This window comes from Stegodyphus dumicola, chromosome 11, assembly GCF_044657685.1.
Source record: "Stegodyphus dumicola isolate Sdum_Otavi_A_Nest chromosome 11, ASM4465768v1".
NCBI lineage: Eukaryota > Metazoa > Arthropoda > Arachnida > Araneae > Eresidae > Stegodyphus > Stegodyphus dumicola.
Window position 1 is genome coordinate 129741304 of NC_140778.1, and position 19321 is coordinate 129760624.

The 19321-nt window shown below is 33.1% G+C and overlaps 1 protein-coding gene across 2 annotated transcripts in view; it reads left to right on the forward strand.

Annotated features, from left to right (window-relative positions):
• Window positions 1-19321, forward strand: part of LOC118205345 (midnolin-A-like) — a 77182-nt gene that overhangs the window by 38405 nt on the left and 19456 nt on the right. The window lies entirely within an intron of this gene.

Genomic DNA, 19321 nt, shown 5'->3' on the forward strand with positions numbered 1-19321 from the left:
TTATGTTAAGCAAATATTGTTTGGATTTGTATAAGGTTTTCTGCTCGATCAAAATTAAATGCAGGTTAATTTAATTAGTATTAATGTTGATTTATGTTTAGCATAACTGCTTTCGTAATAATATTGCATAATAATTCAATATTTTGTTAAGCTTATTAACACAAAACTCTGTGTCCTCGAGAGTTATTCGTAACTCATTTGAATTGCACTGGGAAAGAACTGCAAGCTTATCTCTGAATTCTCCATAAGTGTTTAGTATTATTATAGTGGCGAAATTATCTTATACATAATTATCACTTCTTAACTGAGGGTAATATTATGCAATAAATAATTTTATAATAATAATAATAATAATATATACGATATATAATATATAGATCCCCTTATGAAAAATTGAAATCATTCTGATTAAAAAAGTTAATCAGTTTTGTCAATAATTTCTAATCATTTGATCATTCTAATCTGATCAGTGTCTATAAAGGAAATCTTCTTGCTATATTCCAAAGCTTTAAACTTAGACAATGTGACTTGTCTTGTACATGGTCAGAATTTTGTTCCTTATAATGATTTTCCTGCTACTTGAAATTGATTTTAGAATTCATTTTCATGATGTTTTGATATATCGCTCTTCAGGTCTATTTTCCATTTTCATCTTGTATAAATTAATAATAATTTTAAGTAATAATTCTTGTATAAATTAATAATAATTTTAAAGTAATAAAATGGGTAATTTTAATTAATAATTCGTATTTAATTAATTCTGATTATCGCTTTACGACATAAATGACACGAGTGATCCATTTCACCGTCATACTCATTTTCATAATTTCATTGTCATTTCATTCGTCTATTGTGCCGATCAATACTGTTGCCATTCTCATTTTTATAAATGTAGAAATGTTGTGAATTTCAATTCTGTTTGTAAAATGTTTTGTAATGTAAATAAATAAGAATTTCTATTAACTAAAAATTCCTGTTTCTTCAAATGAAAGAAAGTGCATGTGGATTTGCACAACAAACATTTTTGTAAAAAACTGTTGGGAGAATTAGTTATTCCATAAACATTTATAGCCTGCCTTTAATTATTGAAAAAATATATACAAAGTTTATATAGTATGTACGATCGCAGCAGAATTTCTTTGAAACTCTCTTTCATATTTATTGAAGTTTGCTCAGAAGAGGTATTTTTTCCGCTTTTATTTCTATGTTTTTTTAAAGCCTTATACGTAGTATGTTTTATTGATGATGAATTATATAAACAGTTTTAACAAAACGTGTTGCCATTGCAAATATTATTTAGAAGTACGAGGGTAAGTTGAAAAATGAGTTTCCCCTGTCCACTGTGGTCAGAGTTGTGTATGAAAGTAAAAAAATAGAATGAGACATTAAAGATATGACATACCTTTATTTTTTCACATAGGTACCAAGTACATTGAGACATTTGTCATATCGCTTGATAAGCTTCAAAAAGCCCTCCAGGAAAAACTCACGGCTTTGCATATGGAAGACGCGTTGAACGGCTTGTTTCACTATCATTTCAACGCTTCTTCCATATGCAAAGCCCTGATTTTTTCTTGGAGGACTTTTTGAAGCTTATCAAGCGATATGACAAATGTCTCAACGTACTCGTACGAGAATAATAAAATAAAGGTATGTCATATCTTTAATGTCTCATTCTATTTTTTTGACTTTCATACACAACTCTCAGACACAACTGTCGACCACAGTCGACAGGGGAAACTTATTTTTCAACTTACCTACGTATGTTATTTTTAAAATTTTCATTATGTTGCAGTAATTAGCAAACGATTATTATGATTTAAAAAGTAAAATCTGAAGTATTATGTCGTGTGAATTGGCAAAAAGTGAATCAGTTTTGTCAATAATTTAAACACAAACTTTGACCTTCGAAACATGTAGAAATGCCATGTTAATGAACAATCAGATGGTGATGAAATATTTCTTTTAAAATTCATAAGAATATTTATACAAATACTAATGCAAATATTTTCAAGCACTATAAGTGATTTATTGGAATTTATTTGCTCATGGTATATGATCATTTATTGAAAATAATTGGATATAAAATCTTGTGGGTTAAAATCCGTTTCCTATATATAAAAGCTGCTTTAAGTATTATGAGCACTGAAACCGTTTTAAAAACATCTTGTCATTAATAAACAAAGTAGAGCGAAAGATGTTAAATAATTTTTTTCGCATTATTTTTAACCACGGTGTCGTTAAAGGTTTTAAATCATCTCAAAGAATTTCAGTAATTTGTTGAAATTTCTTTTCCTTTTGTTTCCCAGTAACCGTACCATTAGTTAAAATCATCGACTGAGGAAACTATTTCCTCGTGACTTTTCAAGCATTATTCCTTATAACCATCGTGCTGATGGTTATAAGGAAGTTATGACGAAGCTGAACAAACTTTGAAACGTCATGTTAATGACCGATATGATGACAATGAAACTTTATGGGGTTGATTTTATGCAATACGCCCTTGTTGAAAAGAAAATGGCAAAATTGTCTCCCACGTCTGTTTAGTTGGGTTTTTATTTTTAACTCGTTTATGAAGAGAAATGGCATTTGCTGATTACCTATTGCTGGTGCAGCTGTTTTTTGCTGAGAATTCAGGATGTCCGGTTTAGAATCCAATGAACCGATTTGCAGCTGATTGAAAGACCGGCAGACGATGGGTGAGTCTCTCTCGTTCTGTTCACGTGACCAGGAAGCGTGGGGGGTGTGGACTCTCTTTTCGCTGAATGAACCGCTGCTGGGATTTCAATGGAATTTTCTGCTTGGAATTTTATTTTATTCTTTTTTGCCATTTTCTTATTTCTTGTTTTGTTTTTATTTCGAATTTCCTTTTCTCTCTTTCTCTTTCATATTTTTATTTTGTTTCGTTTTCACGCAGGAGGTATATAATCATTCTTTCACCAATCATTTTCTGAACTCCTAGAGACAAGCACCCACCATTAATCCTCAGCGTTTGTTTATGATAATTCCTGGATACTGCATGATTTATTATTTGAAACTGCACTGATGTAAGTTTTGAAGTATGGATAAGTGTATGTGATCTAGTTTATTATCCTACTGGATAAAAAAGGGTGTGCAAGATATTGTATTATCAAGATTCAGAGTGTATATCATGTTAGCTCTTAAAAATTCTCCGCCGCCCCGTTTAATATGGTAACTCGTGTAAGCTGGCTGCCCTGCAAATGAACTGGACTTCGAATCCTTTTGTGATTGCGATATATATATACGAAAATGGACATTTAAAAAATCTATTGATCAGAAAGTTTTCTTGAGAGCTTTTGCCAAGAAGAATTGGTACTTACTTACTATCGCAACCATCTTAGTAGAAGTGCCGAATTCTGGCAACCTTGCGCATAACCATTCTTCCGGCAACCATGCTTATAGTAATCGTTTAAATCAAAAAACGTCGCCACTTTCGTATGCGTTCTGTTTTGTTGTATTCCAAGTTCCAACGGTTTTTATACACAAATCGTGATATTTTGTTGCCTTAAAGTTAGTTTTAAAATATGAGTTTGTGGAATTGGCCAGCAATGGAAGAAACTTCGGTAAAATTTTTGTCAGCAATTTTGCTGTAAATATTCTAAAGAGAATAACGAGGAAATGCATTTTCTAGATAGCCGTTGTTGCCGAAAATTGCACGAAGCCACGTCTCCGCAACTCTGTGATATTTTTTTTTAAGGGAAAACAGATCGCTGTGTACTTCGGGAGAAGAATAACGCCAAAAAAATTACAAAAATCTTCGAACAAGAATGTAAGTGTTTTATGTTTTTAATGTATGATATAATCCTTATTTAATAATTCACAATTATTTAAAAAATTGTTAAAGTAGGTTTTCTTTTCCTATGTTGATATTGTTTACCAAACTTACTATAAATATCGGTAGTCTGGATATCTTTCTAAAATAGAAGGCGCGAAAACTATCAGCTTGCACATGCTAAGTAACTTTTACATTTTCATCCGTAAAATATCACCATATTGCGCCAAGATGATTGCAATAATACTTAATTACCGAAGAATTCGCGATGCATAGATTTTATCCACCATAGACCTGTTGTTCAAAATTGGAGTAACAAATGCCCATTTCTACCTCGTAGCTGATCTGAAGCATTGGAAGATTTAGGCTTTGTCTATAACATATTATGGTGCGTTGTGTCTTAATGCATGTTAACAATTTATAACCAACTAAAGTTTTTTGTTTAATCTTTAATTTAAAAAAAGTAATGTTGGAGCCGTATTGAAACGTAAGATGGCTTATCAGCGGGTACAAGGCAAGTTTGTTCTACGCAGTGCGTTCTATGCAGAGTTTTAGAATTTTTTTAGTAAATTTGCCAAACGATAATTGACAGCATGTACTACTGTGACATCTTAATTTGCTTTTCTTTATGAAACATCGGCTTACGGACAGTAATCGTTTGTTTTGATCAGGTGAACATCTGTTATGGATTCGAAAGTTTAGCTATGACAGTAAGATTTTGCTGTAAAGCAGGGGAAGAAAGCCAAATTTTTCAAATGAATTGTGAGTGGACGTGAAAGTGTTATTTAGTAGCAATAGCTGCTTAAATTGGAAGAGGTTGATCTCAGCTGCAGAAACTTCGGTTTCAAAAATCACGATTAAGAACTTTTTTTAATTGCAAAGAGATAATTCGCAGGGAAGTCGTTCCGGAGGGACGAAAGATGAACTCTTTATTTTAGTTCGTAATGAACAGGTATCTAAATGAGAATTCCGCGTATTAAACCTAAAAAACATTTGGATAATTGATTTCTGCTGCACAATAAAGCGCCGTAACACAATTATATTATCATCAGAGAATCTCTAGAAAAGAAACGGGCCACAGTTTTCAACTGTATCCCCCTTGTTCACCAGATTTGGTACCTGTAGATGAAAAATGATCTCAGAGTTTTTATTATTTTAACGCCGTCAAAGAAATTCATAAAATCATAACCAGAAGCTTAAACAGACACCGTATAAGGTATTTCTCCCGCCTTCTTGGCGTTCTTTCGTGATGTATTGGTCTGCATGCTGGGCGCATATTCCAGAGGTCCGTGGTTCGATTCCCGGCGAAGACGGTGCTCATTTTTCATCTCTCCTCCTTCGAGATAACCTAATGACTCTACAACCGAAAAATGAGTTCTGCGAAGGATTCAAAACCCCAGCTGTATGAACATACCAGACGTTGTGTAGATTGACAAAGATTGTATGTTTAAGGCTAAATAGGATTATGTTTCCTTTAACTTTTGATTTTCTACGAACTTACGTAAAAGTCTGTATAAACACAGTGCATGTATATAGTATTCTACTACGTATTTCTCCTTTCGTCGGTACCCTTGTTTACACCATACTGCATTTCAAAACAGCTTCTTCGAAGTCACAGCGTAAAAGGTCAATGGATAAAGTTGATAAGTTTTGCGTACAATTCTGGCGTGTGTATATGGTAAAGTCAAACCTACGCATGTGCAGCCGTGGCCAATAGGAAGCTTGGATTGCATCTCCCCATTCTGCACATTAGTCTTGGTTCCTTTTTTGGCTCAACGTTCTTTCTACACAAGCACTTTGGAAAATCTCCAAAACGCCTAAACCTGAGCGTCCTGTGCGCTTGCCTCGAATATTCTGCTTTCATAGCACATTTCCGACGGATATGATTCACACGATTCAGATCTCGTCGTATAAAAAATAATTGAAAAAATTGGGAGAGTAAGGAAATATGTAAGAAGGGAAACAATGTGTTATATAAATATCTGATTTTTTTTTTTTTTTTTTTCATTCATGCGATAGATTTGTTATTAGTGAACGTGTCTATTTCGTTAATTGTGAATGAATTTTTGTCCTTCAACCTTGATCAGATTTCTGATTAAAAGATGGAGGAAGGATATTTACAAATAATGCTTCCGCTTCCTTGTTATTACTGCATACTTTAGAATGATCTACAGCTGAAATCTTCGAGTAAAGGGGCAAACGAAATAAAAGAGAAGTTGTGGCTGTTTCGAGCAATTGAACTCGGTGCTTTTCGAGTTCGCCAGCTGGATATGCTAATTATAACACTAAAAGGCGCGCATAGGAATTCCTTAAAGTACCTGCATAAGATTACTTTAGCTACGGTTAAAGGATTATTCTTAAGTTCTTAACCGTCGTAAATTTTTCATAAAATTCTTTTAATTTTTTTTTTTATTGTTGTTTCATTTTATTACTTCCTTATTTGTGGTTTCTGTTACATATACAAACATGGAAGGAATGCGTTAGTATATGCATTTACATTATGGTATGGTGTGGTGTATTTAGTTATGGCAAAGCACGCTAGGGCTATCTGCCTAAGGGGAGGGATGCCTTCGCGGAGGACTTTCTAAGGGAAACTGGCTCGTATACACGTTACACATGGGGGAAAACCACTCGTGAGGTAGGGAAGCCTTTAATTGTTCTCAGTAGGAATTTACGTAGCCCCGTCCCAGTTTTGAATCCACTCTCCCGGGAAAAGGGTTTGTGAATCTCATACCTCTAACTAGCCACCCAAAAACCCTACCACCTATCTCTCGAGAGGATTTCAGGTTCGGCAATATTTTAGGTACCCTGATGTGGCAAAGCCAATATACATTTACTAACATCCATGCCTCATTCGGGATTCGAACACGGGTACGCTTCGGGATGTTAAAAAAGGGAGGTCAATTAATAACATTATTTAGGCTGAGAAAGAATAAATAAGCTGAAACAGTGGTCTTAAACTATATGCCATGGATCTTAAGCATTCCGTGTAATTCCGTATGAAAATCCAAAAATGAAATAATATTTTTTTTTTTCTCTTTTCCCACCGTATGATATATATGCAGAATTGATATATTTCTCAATGTTTTTCTTCTACTTTTTAAAACTAGTAGTTTTCGGCGGTGGATTTATAAAATAGTTTTATGAATTCCGATTTCCTTGACTTTAAAGGTGTCTCAACTGAAAGGTTTAAAAAGAGCAGAGAAATCTGACTTTTAACTCTTTTTCATTCTGCATTTTAATGCCTAGTATTATTCCTTAAATTACAGAAACGTTATTTATAGCTAAAGTAATAAATGTCAAGGCAAGCAGGTTAACACAGAAAGATTAACACATTTTATTGTATCCTTCGAACGATTCGCTGAACAAAAAAGCAACACCATTAGCAAAACGAAAAACACAAGAGCAATTCAAGCAATAATGCAATGAATGCATGAATCAGAACCAAATGTTTCAAAAAATAACAAATAAATTAATCGGAAAACATAATAATAATCGATATGGATGTCGACAATGAGAGGGGGTTAATGTGAATCGTTAAATAAGACCGAGAGTTGGCAACTATTTCTAAAGGTAGGCCCCTTTTTTCCCCTTCCCTTTCGAATAACCGGCCTTGGTCGCCCACGTCATCTGCATTCAAGAGGGAAGTAGGCCATTCCAGGGATTTTGTAGCCCACACTTGGCCCATTATCGCTTTCCTGCTGTTGGAACGTTTCCCAGCACGTTGCGGTCGAAGAGCATTTCTGAAGGATTCGCAGTTACAGTTATGGTGAACGTTTCTTGTTTGATTTTATTGTATATTTGCAAGATACTTATTCTTCGAATGGGGTAAAAGATTATGTCTAGAAGACACGGTAGAAAAGTCCATAAAGTCCTTTGGAAAAGTCCATAGTAGGGGTGGGGATTTGCTTCAGAAATTCCCTTTGCCTGTTGGAAAAAAATGCATAATTAATAATCTTTGATAATTTTTCTTTTAAAAGGTGACGAACAATTAATTTTTTAACATATGAAAATTCTAATGCGTTATAAACATTTTAAAATATTATATTTCTGATGTAGAAATTAAAAAACGTCAGTTGTATAATTACTTGGATTATTAAACAGATACGTGAAAATTCGCTTCATCGTCGATATATTAAATAGATAAATAGATTTTACATTACCCCCAAACAGGCTTCCCCCCCCATTAACACACACATACACTTTTGGGCTAGCGCCACTTTGGGCTAAATATTTAAAAAACAGTATATCTTTAGAATTTCCAGTAAACAGTCTCGGACGCTGGAGATAAAAATGTTTTATGCCCTACAGTGTTGCCACTGCTCGCTCTGAAATCGTTGAGTTTTTATTAATAAAAAATTCGTTAAAGTTTTACGAAATATGAAATAGATAATAAAACAAACTCGAAATTGAAATTTCGGGACTCCAGGTGCCTATATTCGGGTGTAGGATTATGTAATTCAAAATTTGATGTCACTAGGTACCGTTGTTTTTTCATATTTCGTACATACATTCATGCAGATTCTTCGTCATTTAGTTTTTTTAAAATATAATACAGGACGATAATATTTAGTGGCAACAATGTGGAAAAAGACTCTACAATTTTAGTGATTTTGGCGAATGACCGTTGCTCAGTGGAAGAAGCCTTTATATATAGCATATATCTCTCCTTATGAGGGCCGTGTATAATTTTAAGGCATATTGCTTTTTAAAGATTCTCTTTATTGCACTAATTAGCAATGTGGTGTTGTGATTTAAAGATCTTTTGTGGAATGGATTGTCAAAAATAATGATATGCTGTATTTGTCATAAATTGTAATTGCGTCAATAAATAAGTTTCTAACGTCAAGAGTTTATTTCAAATAATAAATTCAGCTGATGCTTCTTTGCCCCCCCTTTTTTTTGGGGGGGAGGGGGGAGTTGTAGGGGCGGGTCAAAAAATAATTATTCTGTTGAGTTGTAAAAGCATAGTTAGATCAAACAAAAATCAGATTGTCATTTAAGTACCCCCCTTCGTTTTGTTCTTCATTGAAGTGAAAATTGAATTTCGAAAAATAGCACCATTCACTAAAAACATTTTTTTTTTTTTTTTTTTTTTTTTTTAATTAAGTCGAGAATTTTTTGCAAGCAATGGCAACATGTAATGATTCATTGTTTATAGCAAAAATTTGTTTTCAAGACTTAGGAACCTCACTTTGAATTTCAGCGCACTTGAAATAGAGAAAAACAAAAATTATTTTTCAATTTTGGAATTATATCAAAATATTGATATTTAAAAACTATGTGCATATGAAGCCTTTCTGAATGTTCCTACGATTTAATATTATTAACAACGTTCATGAATATAATTAACGACAAACTATACTCATTAACCTGCACCAGTCCCGAAATAAACCTTTGAATAAAGGAGCAAATACTTAATATAGCATTGCTCTGCAACTGCCTATCGTCTGCATGTAGTGGTGACGTAAAACTAAAATGACGTCATCACCAACAAGCGTGCATTGCCAAAGACAAAAGAAGAAAGAACTTTTCGCAGTTTTCTTCCACAAAAACATGCCGCAAACGCGAGAAAAAGCGTGTCTGGCAAGCGATTTCTGAACGGCTCAAAAACCAGAACCTGAGCTTCTGTGACGTCACAGTCTTACGTCAAGGAAAGAAAGGAGATGGAAAAGACTTTCTAAACACTTGGGAAGACGTCGGAAGAATCACCAAGATTAACCAAAGAATGCTGTTGAGTCAGTCAATAAAATGAGTAAACTGTAACTCTTTTGACTGCGTCCTGATTGATACCGTAATAGCTAGTGTCAGCGGTGGTAACTATCAGGAATGTATTCTTATCTATGCAAGTTGTTTCTACTCCTTCACTGTGGTTATCATAATTCCAAGATTAGAACCTGCGGTTTCGGAAGAAATGATTAATAATTTCTTTGTTCTCCTGCGACGGTTTTTTTTTTTTTTTTTTTCCTTTGCGGTTTAAATTGCTAGCTTCGGTTAAATAGCTTTCAAAGCTCGTTTCTCAAGGTCGTAATTTATTCCTCAAGGTTCAACGGGCTCGGCAATTAGCTGCAATTTCAGGCTTTTAGCCTCTTTGAATTGGTTAACTTTCTATGGAAATTTAAAAAACTTTTATATATTTCTACATTAAATGAATTCATATTTTCAAGTACCGTATATTCCACATAAAACGCGCACCTATAATTTCAAACTACTTTTTAAAAATTTTTAGGCATATTCGCCATATAACGCGCACCCTTTTCTTTAAGAAGAAATCCGAGAGCTACACGTGCAATGCTCTTACCTTTTAAAGTCATTCATTCGAAGATTTTCCCCAAACTTTGGAACAATGCTTTCCTGAAATGACAAGCGATAAGCGAAACCATATGTGTGTGTGGGGGGGGGGAATGCTTGAGGGAGTAAATAATTCTGCAAAGGGTAGTGGGTGACATTTAATGCAGGTGTGTACAAGAATATTAGTCTAGGGTTTCAAGGAAAAAAGAGACATGATTTCGGGCAAGAATGCAACAACAGACCCACGAAGAACATGAATGAAATTCTTCTTAAAATTGAATTCCTTTTGAAATTCTGTGGTCTTTATGGCAATTTCGATTATATGTTTCATAACTGTAAAATGTAATCAAATCAGATAATGCTAATTTCAAGAAATATGTCATTAACTATTTCGATTGGTATATTTCCATCGTGTTTTCTAATTTCCAAGACAGTTTCGATTATATGTTTCCTAACTTTAAAATGTAATCAAATCAGATAATGCTAATTTCAAGAAACATGTCATTAACTATTTCGATTGGTATATTTCCATCGTGTTTTCTAATTTTTAAGACAGTTTCGATTATATGTTTCATAACTGTAAAATGTAATCAAATCAGATAATGCTAATTTCAAGAAACATGTCATTAACTGTTTCGATTGGTATATTTCCATCGTGTTTTCTAATTTCCAATGTTTATGTCTTTTATTTAAAACTTTGGATATAAAGAATGATGCATATTGATCTTAGAGTAGCAAATAACTGCTTCTATTCAAGAGTTGCCGATGTTTATATTTTTAGGGTCTGGAAACATTACGTTAGGTACAAAATTATGCAAAAAATAATCTTGAATTGACGTAGGTTCTAATGTTTATTTATTAGCCCAAAGGAGCGTTAACCCGGAAAGGTTATTATTCTCGAAACGGCATTTTGCGTCTGTTCACTATAAATGTCTGTTTCTCTTTTCAGATTGTTGCCACCAAATATTACCCGAATTTTGAATTTGTTTTATTATCTACTTCATATTTTGTAAAACTTTAATGGATTTTTTTATTAAAAATCTCAACGATTTCAAAACGAGCAATGGCAACACTGTACAGAATAAAACATTTTTATCTCCAGCGCGGGAGACTCTTATTGGAAATTCTAAAGACATGCTGTTTTTAAATATTTTTACCCCGAAGAGGCGTTAATCCAAATGCGCTCGAAAACGTGTATGTGTGGGGAAATAAGGGGGGGGGGGGGAACGCCTCTTTGGGCTAATCTAAAATCCGAAAGCTTTCACATTTTTTAAAATTTATATTTATATTTTTTATTTATTTATTTACATTTTTTATTAAGGTGCGCAAGTCGAATGGTATTAAAAAAAAACACTTTCCCTTTGGCTTGTTTCCTGTCCATATTAGGTCAGTTGGTTAACTGGCAAGTTTGCATTATCGGACCTTCGGTTATGTGATACTCTATTCCATCTAACTCCATTAAAACTTAGATAATACTAGAAATTAGTTATAAAGATAATATCATTATTGTTTTAAAATCGACTACGATATATTTTCTTGCGAACTAAATTAATTAATGTAAAATTATTTCAGTTCAGCAGTCGATCTATAAATATGAGAGAAAATTCTTCTCTGCTCTGTTCCCTTCAAATTATTGATAAAAAAAAATTCCACATTCATCTCTTTACTGTCCTGATACTTCAACTTTTTACAGTAAAGAATTCAATTAAAGCATTTGAGTAAAAAACAAAGAATTCAATTAAAGCATTTCAGTAAAAAACAAACATCTACTTCATCTTCTTATTAAAGAATTCAATTAAAGAATTTGAGTACAAAACAAACATATTCTACAGTGGTCTTGATAATTTCTCACTTTGGCAAAATTCTTTTACACTTCCATCAAAAAAAAAAAAAAAAAAGTTTAACAAAATCTTAAAAATTAAAACAGTTTCAAAATTTGAGAAGGTATTAATAATGGACAAATAATACCAATTATCTATAAATGCCACGGATTTTTATGCATTTTTGTTTGCTTAATTTTCATCTCTGAGCGGGGTGTGGATTCATTTATGGAACACCTGCCAATTTTCCCAGTTGAAGCCTTTTATGGAATGTATTTGTATTTCTTATTTTTAAAATCCATTAAGCTGAGTTTTAAAATGATTTTTGTTTCTGCCAAATAATATGCAATCTGTTAATCAAATAATATGCAATATCAGAGACTTTGCTGAACATTTCTTATTTCTTTTAAATATATAATGTTGTAACAAACCAAAAAGTTATATAATTTTCTCCCCTCATTTTGAGATTGGACCGGTCGAAGTTACTCTTCTCTGAAGGCGTGTTGAGTTGGGCGCCAACGTTTTGTAACGTGGAGTTTTCTCCCATAATAATGACTCGAAAAGTAATTTTTTAAAAAATAATAATAATAAAGTCAAATTCCAGCTTAAATCACCAAAGAAAAATTTTAAAAATACAAAAAAAAAAAAAAAAAAAAAAAAAAAATTTAGATTTAATATGTGAAAAAAGTGAATTAACTTCAAGTGTCATCCACTACAAGTTTAAAAAAATGTATTTGAACTTGATTAGATGAATAAAAAGTGTTTTATTAACGATTGAAAATTAATTATTTAATAATTAATTAAATAAAAAAATTTAATTAAACATTTTAAAACTGTATTAGCATCAAGTGTCATCCACTCCAAGTTAAAAAAAAAAATGTGTTTGAACTTGAGTGTATGAAAAAAAAGTATTTTATTAAAGATTGAAAATTTCAACAAAATATAAGGAGAGTTTGAGCTAAAGTAGGAATTTAAAAATATTTACTTTAGGAACATAGCATAAAATAATTATAAAGAACATAAAATTACAGATGAGGTACGTTACACTCAAATTAAATTTATCTATTGTGATTTAACAAACTAAGCGATGTGAAAGCAATAGATGCATTTCGTAAAAATATTCGTTTCTTACGTATTAGTCGCCTGCCAGCGGCCGAGCGGTAAAATCGGGGACCACTAGTAATTCAGTGCGATGTTCGAATCACGCGAAGGGGCCGGCTGGGGGTCCCCAAAAATTTTAGCAATTTTGATATTTCTTTAACTTATTATAACAATTTTACAATTAGCAAATATTTTTACATGATGTATCTGAAAATAGATAAAGATAAAACTATACAGGAAATAAGAAACGAAAACGTTTCAACGCATTTTTTTTTATAATGGAAACGTTCATTTTACCTTAAAAAAAAGTTAAGGACCTAAAACTGCAATAGTTTACAATAATATATTACAAAGTTATACAAATAGTATATTACATATTATTACAAAATACATATTATTACAAAGTTATACACAATAGTATATTACAAGTGAAGGTGTTTGGTGTATTTAATTATGGCAAAGCACACGAGGGCTATCTGCCTAAAGGGAGGGATGCCTTTCGTGGAGGACTTTCTAAGGGAAACTGGCTCGTATACACGTTACACATGGGGAAAACCACGAAAACGCCCATGCAGCCAGCCCGTTCGCGGGATTCGAACCTCAGACCGAACTACCAGAATTACAAGTGAAGAAATTGACAGTTTCGAATTTGCGCAATATTTATGGAGTTCCACAAAATTTTCGTAAATATTATGGGGGTCCCCACATCAAAAAGTTTTAAGAAACCCTGAACTATATAATACTAGAGGGCAAGCCCGCCAGATGAGTGGGCTTTTCAAGCCAAAAAAGAAATCTTAAATAAATTTTTTTGTTGCCAAATCAGCGTTTTCAGAGTTTTTAATTAATATCTCACAACAACCCGCAGCAATGAATAATTAATATCTCTTCCAACTCGCAACAACCAACTCGTAAATTTTCTGTTGCCAATATAGCGTTTTCAGTTTTTAATTAATATTTCGCCACAACCCGCAGCAATCAATAATTAATATCTCGCGCAACCCGCAACAAACCATTCGTAAACTTTTTACTGCCAGTATAGCATTTTCAGAGTTTTTAATAATTTTATCAGTTGATTAAAATCGTACGAAGATGAGCATGGTCAAAATGGCTTCCCACGAATTTTTGGAACCCGGGGGCTGATCACTCGAAACGCAACTCCCCGCTGTTTCGCAGGAGATGATGTTACAAAGAGAGATTAACAGGATTGATATATTGTCATTCCTTTTGCAGCATTTAATTTTTTGACTGTTCTAGGGATTCTAATACAAAACTGTAGGGAATCCACTAAAGTTATAGTTTTTAGAGGGTTTCCAAAAATTATAGTTTTAGGGGTTCTTCAGTGATTAGTTTTAAATCTTCTACAAAAGAAAATTATAGCTTTTAGCTATTCCACGAAAATTACACTTTTTAGGAAATCCACAAAAAATTATTAAAGTTTTATGGGATACATAAAAAATTTTAGTTTTGGGGATTTTACAAAAATTAGTTTGAGGGTTCCACAAAAGAAAATTATAGTTTAGGGGTTCCACAAAAATTATAGTTTTAAGAGTTCCACTAAAGAAAATTACGATTTTAGTAATTCACTGAGGCGACAGAATTTGAAGACTACTATTTTAGTAGGTAAAGCTGTAATTATAGTTTCAAAACGTGTAGAGAACTATTTAATTATACTGATGTCAGATTTGTCTAAAGCCAAATTTCCCCAAATTTTGTATCGTTACTGGATGCTTTCAATCACTTATCACTGACACGGTGTTGCCACCTTCTGTGACGAGACCCATAATTCAATTTCATGCGGACCAGCATCTGCCAGCTCTCAGAATGTTGCCATTAGGTGCTTTTAATGTCTTTATCTTTCTAATTATGACCTCAGTTTGTTAATAAACTGAACGATTTAAAAGCAATAAACGTGGTTTTTAATAATTTATACCTTAATTTTATTTTTAGTAATTGGTATGGCTTTAAAATCTATTCAAATAATCGTTTTTACAAATATTTACAATGTTATTGTTATAAGTAATAGCATCTTATAGGCACCTTAGCATGTGCTTCGATATAGCATCATTCGGTTTTTAACATTTTTCATTTAAATTCTTTATTTTTGTAAACCGTACCCGTCCGAGAGCAGTCTCATGGTTTAAAAACTGTACTTGCAATTATATATCACACTGAGACATTTTAATCGAATTTGACAGAAGCAATTTTCGTTACTGTACTTTTAACTGATAACGTTTTTGGAAGAAGATAATCTGAACAAGAATAATAAAAACAGATTCATGTGTTTTAAGAACGGAAAACAATATTAAATTTTGTGGTTGTTCAGTTAAATACAGTCGCCTAGAGCAGCACCCTTTGACCTTTGCATAGAAATGTCCTTCGGTTGCTGAACTGGAGTGACCCCCATTGATCGCCAGTAAAAGAGTGACTGTCTTGTTAGGTCTTTTTTTTTATTTTTTTCCTCGCTTGTTTTTTGTTACGTTAATCCTGTTATTAAGGTCCCTAAATAGTGTTAATGGAAAATTTTATAGGTCAGGTTAAATAGATTTACTGTTTTTGTGGTGTTCGTAATTTTAGGATTCAGGTCCCTGCTATTGATTGTTTCTTCCTAACTAAGAAAAGGTATATATCAAGAAAGACTAAACGAATCCTAAATTCTTAAATTTTCTCGAATCATTATATAAAAATAAGAAGTGAAAGAAAAAAGGAAGGAACGAAAAATATACCAATAATTTTTAATTAAAGCGAAAATTGAAATCTGCGTTTAATAAAAAAAAGATTTAAAAATACAATTTTTAAAACATATCTGTATCTATATTTATGAGGCTAAAAATTAAAAACAAAATTTTTATACTTACTTTATAGCGCTATAATGTTTCAGTATATATATAACTGCGCTATAAAGTTTCAGTAAAAGAAAATTAATTTTTATCTTTTTATTATCTTGCATATTTTTTCCTTTTTGCATTTTTATTTTTCAAATTTGTACTACTATGTATTCTTATTTTAATTTTGATTTGTTTAGACGTTGTGTTAAACTTCGTATACACGATTGTAATTATTAATTGCCTTGATTTGACTCCAATTTACTTCTGACGTTAGATACTTTAAGTTTATTATATATATTACGGCACTAGAAATAAATTTAGTATATGAAACATAAAATTAAAGTTCCTGAAATTTAAGATTTCCTTTAGAGCGTAACTACTGTATAAAAACGAAGTCGAGACCAATGGAACTAATGAAAAGAAACACAAGGAGGAGAATAACTTCATATTAGCGATCTCCGATAAATAAGTGAAATTCTGTCGAAAATGTGGAGCTCTGTCCGTCCGTTCATCATACTGCCACCCCATACATGCATGCCAGGACCACCTCAACGGTCTCTTTTTCTTATGTAACAGAATGAAACTTTCTTAACAGCATGCACCAGCTTATATGGAGAGAAGTATGCGCCTACTTCTCTCCATATCAATTGGTGCCAGTCGTTTGTCAGATTGAAACTAGTCTCATCCGTAGAATGGACATAACTCCATTAATGAAGTGTCCAGTCTTTGTATTCTCTGCATGGGTGTAAACAGTGCCGCCGATAGGTTGCTGTTAATGGTATGCAGTGTTCAGGACGGCGGGTGAATAGGCCACATTTATGAAGTCGTCTGTCCACAGTAAACCGGGACACTTGTCGTCTGGTTGCCGGTCGCAGCTGCTGAGCAATATAGCTCGCTGTCTGGTTTCGGTCTCTTTTCACTTGCAAGGCGATATATCACCGTTGGTTCACCAACAGTTTCCGTTGATTTCCTTAGAAGACCATCACTAACCTTTCTTACAGTTAAACTTGTCGTTTGGAAGGCTTTTCAAGCTCATGTAACAACACTTTCATCATTTCCAAACTCTTAGGCGCCGTCAAATTACACATCTTCTCTAGCTTACCAATCATTTTACCAAAGTCATTCTGATGATCTCATGTAGTCATCTTTCATGTAGCCATACTTTGCACGTAATGTCTCGAAAGCCTGGAAGCGCGTCTTTCTTCTTTTTAAGTTGTGTTATATTGATTCATAGCGTTTTGCGTGCCTTGATGTACCCTCTGATGTCATGATGCTGATATTTGCATGATGTGCATTATCATTCTACTGAGTCAGATTTTCAATGTAGTGATAACATAAAGCCTTTTCCAACAATTTCATGGTTGTATTTCAGAAAACGAATTTGTTGCTTAAGTTTTGCACACTAATGTACGTGCATATAAGTGAGATTTCCTTTGGACGTAAGTAAAGACATTAGATCTTATTTTAGTTTAAGTTTTAAATTAAAAAGTTCAGTGGTTTATTGAACGTAAAAAGGATAATATTCGAGTATCGAAAAGAACCGCAAAAAAATCTGAGTTCTCAGATATCGATTTTTTTGGTGGGGGGGGGGTTAAAGTATTCGAGAATTCGAGTTATCTTTGTTAAAAGTTGTTTGTTACAAATTTGTCACTTAAATTTCCAATTTTGGGCACTAACCGTATTGGCTGCCTGCTGAAGTGCTACGAAATGTGTGAAAATATTTTAACTCTGTGTACTTAAAAATGCGGCGATTTTATTAACTCGGTGGTTAATGTAGCTTTTATTTTGTCTTATTAGTCCAAAAGGATTTGAATCCCGAAGGACTATTAGTTTCGTTTTGGCATTTTGCGTCGGACTCATAAATGTCGGTTCACTTTTCAAACTGTTGCCACAAAATGTTAGAGTCCTGCATTATATTTGAAGAAATTAAATAATGAAAAATCTGCATAAATGTATGTATATTTCTCGTATTGTGATAAAACAACGGTACATAGAGTCATCGAATTTTGAATAACGTAATCCTGCAACGAATATGAGCATGTGGAAGACCAAATTTGAAATTTGAAATTTGTTTTATGATCGATTTCCTATTTTTTAAAATTTTGACGAATTTTTGATTAACAAACTCAAGGATTTCAAATCGAGCAATGGCAACGTTGTGCAGAAAAAACATTTTTATCTCCAGCGCGTGAGTCTTTGTATCTGAAATTCTAAAGATATGCTCGTTTTAAAACTATTTTGCGATATTGTTGTTGCACTGGATCTTATGGTTTAAGTGCGAGGAACATGATATTTAATAAAGAAAGGTAACACACAAAATGTTAAAAAACGCCCCTTTGGACGTAATTTAAAATCTGAAACATTTCAGTTTTTTTTTTTTTTTTTTTTTTTTAAAGTTTTATTTTATTGGCGTAATATGGATCCAATAAGTATTTTGCTAGTTCAAATACAAACAAACTGGTGTCTGCTTGTTTCTTTCAAACCTCCCTCAAAAGATATCTTATACACATAACCTAAAATCTAAAAATGTATGTTTAGGTAGTTTTATAACTTATTCTTTCACTTTTATGTTAAAAGAAATCGTATTTACTGAGTGTTTGTTTCAGAATATGGCCTTTAGACTAGTTAGTATATATAGCGCCTGTGCGGCATGAGGATATTTAAAATAGCTTTGAACCGAAGTCCCATACTCTACCAGTCGAGAGGTCTTTCGGCTAGACAGTGTTTTAAATGTCTCTCATGCCACACAGACATCCGCATTTACAAACATCCAAATGTTCTCCGATATTTGGACCCCAGACCCAATGAAACGGCACCAAAGATCGCTAATCGACTTCCAGGATGTTTTCCGTGAAAAATAGTGTACAGTGGAGCTAAGCAAATATTGCATTGCCACCTATAAGGTGCAAAATGCCTTGGCCAAAGACTGGCGTTGTGTTCCTCTTAATTAGGATCAATTCGTGGACTTAATGTGAATACATATTTCAAGATAAAGAGGATAACAACCAGAAAAGTATAAAACACATATTCGAGGCCGGTTGAAAAAAAAAATTATCAAACCACATGCGAGGCCGGTTAATATTCAATTGAAGATACACTGGCATTGGTGGTTGCTTTAACTGTTACCTACGAAAATCACCAAGTGAAAATATCTTAACCTTACAATTATTGCAGACAGTAACCAAAACATCGGTGCCGTTCACCAAGAGTTATCTTCTTTCATAATTATTCACCAGCAGTTGGCAGGTGTTTTATCACCAATTGAAGTTTAACCGCCATGCCTTTCTCATATACAGGGTTTCTTAAACTGTGGGTCGCGACTCCCCGAGGGGGATAATTTGTGGTTTGATAATTTGCCTCGCATGTGGTTTGATAATTTTTTTTTTTTCAACCGGCCTCGAATATGTGTTTTATACTTTTCTGGTTGTTATCCTCTTTATCTTGAAAAGTCGCCAAAAATTTGAGCAGTTTTGATATTTCTTTAACTTATT